Source organism: Mesocricetus auratus, unplaced genomic scaffold, assembly GCF_017639785.1.
Source record: "Mesocricetus auratus isolate SY011 unplaced genomic scaffold, BCM_Maur_2.0 Super-Scaffold_100013, whole genome shotgun sequence".
Lineage (NCBI taxonomy): Eukaryota > Metazoa > Chordata > Mammalia > Rodentia > Cricetidae > Mesocricetus > Mesocricetus auratus.
The window spans coordinates 72,070,223-72,081,844 of record NW_024429196.1 but is presented as its reverse complement, the minus strand read 5'-3'; the positions used below and the strand labels follow the sequence as shown (position 1 = coordinate 72,081,844).

The 11,622-nt window shown below is 48.1% G+C and overlaps 1 long non-coding RNA gene across 2 annotated transcripts; it reads left to right on the top strand.

Moving 5' to 3' along the window:
• The first annotated feature begins 1,297 nt into the window (after positions 1-1,297).
• LOC121143775 lies at positions 1,298-9,516 on the top strand. Of its 2 annotated transcripts, none has more exons than XR_005881099.1 (4): positions 1,298-1,537; positions 1,917-2,137; positions 2,875-2,972; positions 8,970-9,516. It is a non-coding gene; the product is annotated as an uncharacterized LOC121143775 (long non-coding RNA). The 2 variants fall into 2 exon arrangements; XR_005881098.1 differs by lacking the exon at positions 8,970-9,516 and adding an exon at positions 8,411-8,961.
• The last annotated feature ends 2,106 nt before the right edge of the window (positions 9,517-11,622 follow it).

The window sequence follows — 11,622 nt, the reverse complement described above, 5'->3', positions numbered from 1 at the left end:
TGCCCCTCACTTGCAGCAGACAAGCTGACCGTACTTACTCCTCAGGGGACAACTCACCCTGCACTTGGGAAAGATGGCCCCGCCCCTCACCATAGGTGCACACCTCACCTGGGAAGCACACTAGAGCTGACCCAGTGGTCAGGGACACGGGTGGACCAGCCCTGAAGGTGTGAGAACGACAGAGCTGACCCCAACCCTCTGTCTGCCATGTGGTAGCATGGGTGAGAGAAAGATACCCTCTGCCCTCTGCCCCTTGCTACCTGTGGCAGGGTCACAAGAGTCAGAGAGCTCGCCCTGCCACTCTCCAACTGCTGCGCTCGGGAGAGTGGGGCCTATACTCAGACCTGGGCAGCACACTAGAGCTGACACTGTGGTTGGGGTCCCAGGTGAGCCAGCCCTGGGGACATAAGAGCAGGAGAGCTGATCCCTCCCTTCATATGCCCCCTGAAGGAGAGCGGGCCCTGAACCTTTCCTGGACAAAACTGTAGAGCTGGCCCTGGCAATATGAATGAGAGGGGCCTGTCACAACAATACCCAGCTCCTGTCTTAGTACCCTATTGCTGTGAGGAGAGTGGAATGTGGTGGTTTGAAAAAGAATGGTCCCCATAGGCTCATATGTTTGAATGCTTAGTAATCAGAGAATAGCATTACTTGGGAAGGATTAGGAGGCGTGGCCTTGTTGGAGTGGGTGTGGTCTTGTTGGAAGAAGTGCATCGCTGCGGGTGGGCTTTGAGGTTTCAAAAGCCTAAGACAGCCCTAGCGACTATCTCACTTCATTCTGCCTGCCGATCCAGGGGTAGAACTCTCAGCTCCTTCTCCAGCACCACGTCTGTCTGAGTGCTGCAATGCCTCGCGCCATGATGAAATCTAAACCTCTGAAATCATAGGCAAGCCCCAATTAAATGCTTTCTTTTGTAAGCGCTGCTGTGGTCATAATGTCTCTTCACAGCAATAGAACTCTGACTAAGACACAGCCAGATCCCTTTCACTCACAGGATTTCACGTCTGGGCATCCAGCCAGACCTTTTCTTCTGAATTCGTCCAAGGCCACCGGCTCTCAGGGCTTTGGAAGTGCGGAGTGGTCTCCACCCTAGTGATGCTGGCCTCCTCTTTCTTTCAGACCCAAGCCTCACTTCCTTTATACATGCCTCTCAAAACACTTCCCCATTTTCATGGGTCAAAGTTCATCCTCCCCAAATGCTGCAGCCCATGAGATGAGTGACCTCCATGTTCTATGACTGCGCTGGCCAACTGTCTGGGCATCAGCACTTCTGAGATTATTAGATCACACCTGTTCAGATGTGGCTCCCTTCTCCACTGCAATTGCCACTGCCCAGATCATATCCTCCCTGCAGCATATTGTCTAAAAGCCAGATCTTCTGAAATCCTTCATGTTTCTAGAAAATGTAGCCTGATGAATGAAGATGCACATAATCCGTTACTGAAAATGGCCAATGAAGTTCAGCCTAACACCAGGGTAGTCCATGGCTCACCAGTCTTGGCAAACAGTTGTCAACAGTAGCTCAGGCCATCCCAGGTAGGGGTGCTTCTGATGTGAATCTCTAGAACAAGGCCAGAGAGAGAGAAAACTAGATTGGGGTGTTACGTAACCACAGATAAAGAGGAACAGATTTCCAACATGAATAAATAGCAGCAATGACAAACATGTCTATTTTGATTTCCTGGGAAATGTTGTCCTTTTTTGAAGTTTATTGTGTGCTCCCATATGCACACCCGAAGACATTTTTTTTCCAAGAGAATTTTTAGAGTACACTAAACAATGTTAAATTGAATACATTCTATTTTTGAATTCCTGTACCTAGCTGCAGTTGGAAAAAGCTTTCACATCTATCAGCAGGAATGTTCCAGATTCAACAAGCAATTCAGTGACTTTTTATGTGTGTTGCTTTTTATAGCCCCAGCTTACTATTTATGTGGTCAATGGGAACAGTGGTCAGCACTGAAGAGAAGACACCACGTGGCAAGCAGTGAAGATCTGTGCCTGAGGAAGACCGAGCAATCCTATTGCCCTTCCCCCGCAATAGAAGGACACGGGCCCACGCTGTCTCTTCATTTATAGGAACAAGTCATGTGGGACTCTGAACACTCTCTTGCCTCACTCTGCTTTATAGCTTAGGTTTGTACCAAAATTACACTGTCAAATCCAAATCTTCGTACTAAGAATTAAGTGTTCCGGTGTGCTTCTCTGTTGGTGAGTTAAAACACCGACCAAAAACAACTTGGGGAGTAAAGGCATTATTTCATCTTACATGTCCGCATCACAGTCCATTGTTACAAGGGCAGTAACTTGAGCATGAAGCTGGAGGCAGGAACTGAAGTTGGGACCAAGCAGGAATGCTGTTTACTGGATTGCTAAATTTGCTTTCTTATGTAGCCCAATACCACCTGTCCAGGGACGGCAACTGCCCACAGCAACTGGGTCCTCCAACTGTAATCATTGATCAAGAAAGTGCCCTCACATACTTACCCACAAGTCAATCTGATGGAGAAAATTCCTCAACAGGGGTTTCCTTTTCTTAGGGGACTCTAGTTTGTGTGTTCTCAACAGAAACTAACCAGCACACCAAGAGACTTCCACAGAAGTTCCAACCCAGCCTACCCAGGAAGCAGAAACAAGCTCTGGTAACTTGGTATCACAGGGGTATACACTGGGCTGGAGTGTGATCTGTAGTGAGTGTTCCTCAGGATCTAGTGTGGAGATAAGAGTCAGGTCAGCTGTTGGGATTGATGAGAAGGTAATCTTTTTTTCCACTAGGAAACATCACTGCCCCTGAGGTCCCAAAACTCTCCTTTGAAGTTTATCACCAGAATTCTTAATCACATGTAGTCTTTATGTCATCTTCTTCACTCCAGCATCTTTCCCTCAAGCCATGAACTCTACAGTCACTCTCAGGACATGATGGACACCAGAAGGAAAGGGAACCTCAGGAAAATCTTGGCCAAGTCAACAGGTAACCAAGTTTGGGTTTACTAAACTCAAGGTCAGCGAATGACCAATTTATGGGATGACTAGACAGCAAGTATAATCATGTTCAAACTTCCAAGTCATAAGTTTAGAATGTTCTATATGGTATAGTCTAGATGATATTGGTACCTCAGAGCAAAGTGTGTGTGTGTAAATGTCCGTGTGTATGTGTATGCATGTGGAGGCCAGAAGACAGCCTTAGGTGTCATTTTTTTGAAGATGGTTTTTGTTGTTGTTTGAGACAGGGTATCTCACTGGGATCTGGGGTTTGCTAATTGTGATGGCTAGAATGTCCAAGGATCCTTCTGTCTCTGCCTCTCCAGCACAGGCCTTACAAATATACATTACCATACCTAGTTTTTTTGCATGGGTGCTCAAGATTTCATGAAAAGCACTTAGTCAACTGAGCCATCTCCACAGATCCCTACTCCAAATATTTAATGAATCAAGGAATATAGCATACATGATTTCTGCCTTCAAGGAGAATAGAATCTCATGGGTAGACCAGTTCTCCCATCTCTTTTCCACTGCCATCCAGATTTCTGGGATGCTGAGAGTGCAAGGTTGACAAAGAACTTGATCTCCATGACATCTGGGAGTCTTAAAGGCTTCCCCCCACACCCTGAGTTGAGTGATCTAAAGAGTAACATCTCACTTGAGACCTCCCAGCTTCAAGCCATATAAAGAATATGTTAGTCTGCCATCCCTAGACCCTATACCCAAAGACTACACAACACTCTTTTCAGGACACACTTCACTGAGTATCCGCAGCAAACCCAGGCATTAATTATTCAAACACACACACATAAAGATCTTTAAAGTATTATTTTTTTCTTGATGCTTTTGCTGTGTTTAGGGAGATACCACCTATAATATAGAGATGATGATCATAGTTTCGATGAGGCTAATTTCATGAAGCATGAAAGTTTGTGATCTGAGACATTCGTCATCATTTAGACATCAGCTGTGGTGGGTGGTATACAATGGATGTGAGTGCAGAGCTTTCTCTTTCTCTCTCTTTCTCCCACACTTTTTTCTTCTGAATACAGAAGCACACACACATCATGATGTCTCCACACTGACATAAGCACACCTGTGCTCTTGGTTACGTCAGGAACCTTACAAGTCTCTTTTCTTTTCCACAAAGAGACAATGAAGACAATTAGGATGGTACTAGAGAAGGTGTGTTTGCTGCTAGTTTTTCCCAGAGTCCAGGTAGGAAGGAGAGGACACCCCAATCCGTAGTTAGAGAATGTCTGACATGGTACATTAAATAACTGTACAGGCAGGGCATAACAGAACTGTGCAAAGCAGTCGAGTGACTTGAAACTACAGCCCCATCCTGAAGAGGCAACCAAGGAGAGTCATTACCAGTACTGGAGGGGCCTATTCAGAGGCTTCCTGATAGGGCTCATGACAGACAGCCGGCAGTGACCCACAGGAGGAGCATGGCTTTGGCCAAAAGGGTTCTACAGAATACCGGTCCTCAGTGACACTGGAGGGTGAGGAAGGACCTAGGACTCAGAGATGTGGCATCAAAAATACCATGGAACACTGGGAGCACAGAGGGGCTAACACCAGGGATCACTGTCACCTGCCGAGGAAAATTTGGGAAACAAAATTCTACCCGTCTTTCATACTCAGGAGGCCAGGGCTGTGTGTGGTCACAAAATCTTCAGTGGAATCCCAGGGCCACTTGGAGGGCATGAGTGCCTCGGCCAAGCATCAGGGATGTCCAGTGTCAGGATGGAGGCACTGTGCTCAGCATGGACCGCTCTGGTTCTGGCTGCAGTATTCAACACAAGCCTCCCCACCAGAGCCACAGTGAGATACTGAGCCAGTGACACATACTGGCCTGACAAGTGGGCTGGGGAAAGACAGGTCAAGGGTTTAGGAGGTAATCTGAAGCAGGGAGTGTAAATGATGTGAATGTGAAAATGGAAGTGAGAGAGAAAACACCGGAAGGACGATGAAAGTCTGGGTTAAACAGATTGCACCCTTGACCTCACTGGAGAGTACAGAGAAAGAAGCGATTTTAAAGAAATGAGCAGAGGGTCTAGGCTTGGTAGTGCACATCTTTAAGGAAGGGAGGGAGGGAGAGAAACTTTTGGGCTGAGGTGTCTCTGTTAAAAGCAAATGGTAGGCCGGGGAAATTCTTAGCAGGCGAGGTGAGCCCACATAAAACTGGGTGTGGTGGTGCATGTCTGCACTGCAGTGTTGGCGAAGACAGGAGAATCCCCCGGAAATTACTGGCTAGCCAGAGAGCTCCAGGCTCAATGAGGGACAGTTTCAAAAATCAAGGTAGAGAGAGATAAAGGGAAGCAACTGATATTAACCTCCATATGGACATATCAAATACACAAATGCTCAACTAGTGTATGTACACACAGGAACGTGTACACACACACATACACACATACGTGTGTGCACACACATACATACACACACAGGCAGAATGACTGTCTCTAGTAAGCAATGTGAAGTGTAGAATACGCATATAGACCCAGACCTTAGCTGGAAGTTAAACTTGGGAAGACACCAGAGTAGTGGGGTCTTGGGATGTACACAGCCACAGAGTCTGAGACCAGGGAAAGAGAAAAACACGAAAGGTGTCCCTAGAGGCACCGTTGGGGTCAACTTGGCTTTCCACAACAGCTGTGTGGCTGGATATAAACATTGACACAATAACAGGAGGAAACAAATTGCCACACTGAGCGCAGTGCTGTCACCTCTGTCCTAGGAAAGTCTGTCGTATCTGCAAGGAATGAAGCTGTTTTTACCTCAGCAGAAGCTGAGGCCTGAGGAAAAGGACTTGGGATTTTGTTTTCCTGGAGCCCTGCTCCACATGGCTAATCAACTGCTGTTTTGATAGCTTCCTATAAATACTATCTTGGCAACAGCAACAGCATTTCCTGACTTGAATCCAGTCAGAGAAGGTGCGCTCATCGGATGAGTCATGCTCTTAGCTGCCAGAGTGGGTTCCGGAATCCGAGCCACCTAACGAAAGTAGCTGCCAAGAGAAGGGCACGCCTGGGGCCCAGTTATTTGGAATTTTAAGGTCCTGGTGTGCTCGGCTCTTGTTTTGCGAGGGTATTGAAGGCAGTAGGAACACTCAGGGGTGGAAGGAGACCCTGGCCATCAAAGCTGAGGCTTCTTTCACCCACTTTGTCATTCATGAGACATCCCTGTGCTGGCACTGAGGGGCCATTCATGTAAGTCTTCCCAGGGAAAACTCGTTCTCGGCACAAAGGAGGCTCTTTGTTAAAGACGTGGTACACTGGCTGGTTGGCATTGTCAGACTGACACAACATAGAGTCACCCGGCAAAAGAGTCTTAGTGGGGAATTACCTAGAGCAAGATGGTCTGAGGGCACGTCTGTGGGGGTCGGTGTCTGAGGGCACGTCTGTGGGGGTCGGTGTCTAAGGGCACGTCTGTGGGGGTCGGTGTCTGAGGGCACGTCTGTGGGGTCGGTGTCTGAGGGCACGTCTGTGGGGTCGGTGTCTGAGGGCATTTCTGTGGGGTCGGTGTCTGAGGGCACATCTGTGGGGGTCAGTGTCTGAGGGCACGTCTGTGGGGGGTCGGTGTCTGAGGGCACATCTGTGGGGGTCAGTGTCTGAGGGCATGTCTGTGGGGGTGGTGTCTGAGGGCACGTCTTTGGGGGTCGGTGTCTGAGGGCACATCTGTGGGGGTCAGTGTCTGAGGGCACGTCTGTGGGGTCGGTGTCTGAGGGCATGTCTGTGGGGATGGTGTCTGAAGGCACGTCTGTGGGGATGGTGTCTGAGGGCATGTCTGTGGGGGTGGTGTCTGAGGGCATGTCTGTGGGGATGGTGTCTGAGGGCACGTCTGTGGGGGTCGGTGTCTGAGGGCACGTCTGTGGGGGTCGGTGTCTGAGGGCACATCTGTGGGGGTCGGTGTCTGAGGGCATGTCTGTGGGGGTCGGTCTTGTTAATGGAGGTGGGAGGGCCACACTGAATGTGGATAGCATCATTTCACGGGCTGAGCCCTGAACTGTGTAAGAGAGGGGAAAGCTCCCTAGAAAGTGAGGAGACAACCTGGGTGCTTCCATTTCCCTCTGCTCTTGACTGTGCCTATGGCTTGAGCATGGCTGCTGGAGTGCCTTCCCTGACCTCCTCTGAGTGATGGAAACAGAACACACACATGGCATGTTAAATACTACCAGTGAGAGCCTCTCACTGACACCACGCTAAGCATAGTCACGGTAGAGTTGGTTACTGAAATAAATCGCACACCAAGCCTCATGTTAGAAAGTCTTTGTTTTGAAATGCTAGTACAAGGCAATCCTTAGATATCTCTCAGGATGGCAGAAGTTTTGAGATGAAGATCATGAATAGTACCATCTGACCCCGTGTTGGGTGATCCTGGAAATTACATGGTGTTCTCACAGTCAGACTAGAGGTGCTACAATGTCATGCCTAGACCCAGAAGATGTGAGGAATCCTTTCCCTGTGTTCCCCTGATTACGGTGTCACATTTGCTTAAGAGGCAAGGAGGTTGCGTGCCATCCTGGCCCAGGTCTCCAATAGAGGTCATTGTTACATGCAGCAGTTGACATGAGCTTCGGTGTCATTGCATACTGCTAAGAGCTCTCACAAAACGAAAGAAAACAGAGGGCCTGGGGTTGTAGTTCAGTTGCTAGAGTGTTTGCTTGGCGTGCACACGGCCTTGAGTTAGATTCTCCCAGCCCTACATATAAACAGGAGTAATGGTGCATGCCTATAATCCCAGCACATGGTCAGGGTGGGATGCGGTCAAGGCAGGAGGATCGGGAGTCAAGTCCATTCCAAACTTCATAGAAAGTTCAACAAGACAGAAAAAAGAGTTGGGGGCATATTTTTTCTCAACTACCAAAGGGAAAATGGGAAATTCACATCAGAACAGCCTACAGTAGACACTGTGCTGGGAGGAACACTGAGTCACTCTACCGGGAAGCATGGATGCAGCCAGCAGCTGCCTCTTCAGAGCGCCCTGTAGATCTGCTTCCTCCTCCACCGATTCCCCTCCCCCACCCTCTCTAAAGCTCCTCTCTCTGACCGACTTTTCCCAGGGGGTCCTGTCCCAGGCACATGACACGGGGAGGCTGCTGTCTTGAGGGTCCTCAGAGAGCGGCTTCCCCCATCCCCACCCCCAGGTTGCTGAGCAGGTGGCTGCTGCTTGGGGCTGGCAGTTCACCCTTCTAGTGACACAGCCCTGCTGACAGCATCCTTCCAGGAATCCTGCAGAGAAAGCTGGACTAGAGACAGAAGCCAGCTGTGCTCCGGAGTGGATGAGGTGTGGCCCCGGCTATGACACACAGCTCCTGCTGTGAGACTTGCTCATCCAGATGACCTAAGGATATAGCAGGGAAGCATGACTACTTCCCATGGCATTTGCTCACTCTCCGACCTACGTGTTTTCCTCCTGCAGACGTCTCCAGAAAGAAAAGCGGAGCTCAGCCAATCTCTAGAACACAGTAGAAGGTGTTACTGATGGTTCCACTGTTTGTTCAAACATGTTGAAGATATACAGCCTTTGAAGTTCTTGTGCTGTTCGTGAAAATAACTAACATCAATGTCATTTATCAATAGCTAAGTGGCTACCTGGTCTTGATGGGAGATTCATTTCCCTTGTCACAATCCAGCCCTGCCTGGGAATCTGACTTCATCCTATCTGTGGTGGTCTTGCTCTGGCTGATTGTACTTTCAGTGGGTGTGGGATGGCCTCTCCACTCAGGGAAAATCAAGAACATGTTTGTGTGTGTGTTCACTCTACGTGAGAGCTGTGGGCCTCATGGGAGGCACTTTTCCTCCAGCCTGAGATTTCAGAATGAGCAGACCCTTCTGACCTGCTCTTTGAGAAGCTGCCAGGACACTCACAAACCAGAGTGAGAAGAAATCAAGGAACAAGAGTGCTTGCTGACAAAGCTTGACTAAAGCACTTACATTTTGCTCACTGACCGCAGCATCTGTTTTTGACTGCTCCCCAGGTAGTGGCTGTACCAGCTAACTGTTCCAGTAAAACAAGGCTGCCTCTCCTGCAGCCATGTGACCAGCAGAACTCCAAAGTAGGTATGTATGTACATATGTATTGCTTGTGGGGCACATGTAGAGGCCAGAGGTTGGTATCAAGGTGTCTTCTGAGATTGCTTAGCACCTGGTTCCCTTGAGACAGGGTCTCTCACTCCCTGAGACCCACGTTTTAGACAAGACTGACTAGCCAGTGAGCTCCAAGAATCTGTGTGTCTCTGCCTTCCCATGCTGAGGTTACAGACCACATCCAGCTTTCTATCTGTGTGTTGGAATTCAACTCGGGCTCTCATTAACCACTGAGCCATCTACCCAGCCTCTTGTAATGATGATTTATATAGCTCCCAGCCTTGGGCTTTGACAGAGGTAAGCTAACATAGGCAGGCTTTGGCTAGGGAAACCTACCAGGCTCAGTCAGCTCCTTTTCCTGTGTCAAACGTCTGTTCCTGGGGAAGCAGGTGATCACTGGTATACTTCTGTGCCAGCTCCAATGGGACAGGGACAACCTGCATGGTCTCTTTAAGTCTTCGTTCTTGTATGGATGCTAGCATTTCAGATCACATGACTAGGCTGACATCATTCAACCCTTAGCTGGAGGGGAAGGAGACATCTGAATAATTTCCAAAAAATTAATCTAACTCCTATGGTATTCCTAATATTTAACTGAGTTTTTCTTTTATGCTCTACTTCCCCTTTCCTATTCCAGGTCCAAAGAAGTATTATTCTTAAGAAAAAAAAAGACATGTATAACACATGTTCACGAGCTGATATTTTCCATAATGTATGTTTAGTATCTATCGAGAAGGGGAGAGCGAGCAGAACCTAAGACAGTGTAACAGTGTAACAAACCTTCATCGACTGGGGCGTTGCTGTAAGCCAAGCATGTTACAGAAAGAACCCTTGCGATGGGGCCAGTCCCGATGGGATGCTTTTGTTGTATAAAACCCTGGATTTTGAAGATTGTATAAAAATGGGAAACTATATCCCAGAATTTGAGAAGCTTAAGATGAGTTTGAGGCTAATTTGTGCTACATAACAAGAGCAAATCTCAAAAAAAAAAACAAACCAAAACCATGAAAGTGAAATATACCATTAAAATTTCTATATCGATTATATCTTGGCTAGTTTTGTGTCAGCTTGACACAAGCTCAAGTCATTTGAAAGGAGGGAGCCTCCGTTGAGAAAATGTGTACATAACGTCCAGCTGGAGGGCTTTTTCTTAATTAGTGAGTGATAAGGGAGGGCCCAGGGCCCAGCCCATTGTGGGAGGGGCCACGCCTGGGCTGGTGGTCCTGGCTTCTGTAAGAAAGCAGGCTGAGCAAGCCATGATGATCAAGCCAGGAAATATCACCCCTCCAAGGCCTCTGCATCAGCTCCTGCTTCCTGGATCCTGCCCTGTTTGAGTTCCTGTCCTGACCTCCTTCAGTGATGAACAGTGACATAAAACTGTAAACCAAATAAACCCTTTCCTCCCCACCTTGATTTTTGGCCACGGTGTTTCATCTGTTTCAGTAGAACCCTTGACTAAGACAGGTTATATCTTGAAATAAAAATATTTATAATATTCAGTTCAGCGAAGTGGCATACTAAAATCAGAGGGCGATGGTGTAGCTCAGAGGCAGGACTTGCTTACTGTGCACAAGGCCCCGAGCTTCATCACCAGCATAGCGAAACTTAGTGAATAAATGACATACATCGATCATGAGATTAAGTTCACCCAGTGAAGTCACAGACAGCAAGAAGGAAGAAAGTCCCCTAGGAATCCCCTCCAACAAAGTAAGGAGACCGCTGGGAAAATCTGACAGGGCCAGTTTTCTCGGAGCTCTGAAAGTTAGTGCAGGGGCTGCAAGTGTAGCATCAATCTATGAAAAATGGATAATTCCTGGTTAGATTTTAAAGGGGAGTGGGATGTGGGGGTTTGAATGAAAAATAGCCCCCATAGGCCCATGGGGAGTGGCGCTGTTAGGAGGTGTGGCCTCACTAGATTAGGTGTGGCCTTGTTGGAGGAAGTGTGTCACTGGGGTTGGGCTTTGAGGTTTAGAAACTCAAGTCAGGCCTAGTGGCTCACTGTCTCTTCCTGCTGCCTATGGTTCCAGATGCAGGACTCGCAGCTCCTTCTCCAGCACCGTGTCTGCCTGCTGCTGCCATGCTTCCTGACATGCTGATAATGGACTAAACCTCTGCACTGTAAGCTTGCCCCAATTAAAGGTTTTCCTTTCTAAGAGTTGCTGTGGTCATGGTGTCTCTTTACAGCAATAGAAACATAAACTAAGATGGGGGTACAGAGATAGTTCAGTTAGTAAAGCACTTGGTCCCTGACCCCCCCCCCCACACACACATGTAATGACCAGAGTTCAGATTCCTAGCACCCACATAAAGGCTGGGTGGGTGTGGTTGCCACCTGCACTCTCAGTACTCAGAAGACAAAGACAGGGCATCCCTAGAGCAAGCTGGATAGCCAGTCTAGCCCATTAGAGACTCCTGGCTCAGATGAGAGATCCCATTTCAATCTATAAGGTAGAAATCAATCAAAATTCCCAACGTCAACCACTAGGCTCCACATATACTCACATGTATACATAAGCACACACCCCACACACTTTTTAGCGCACA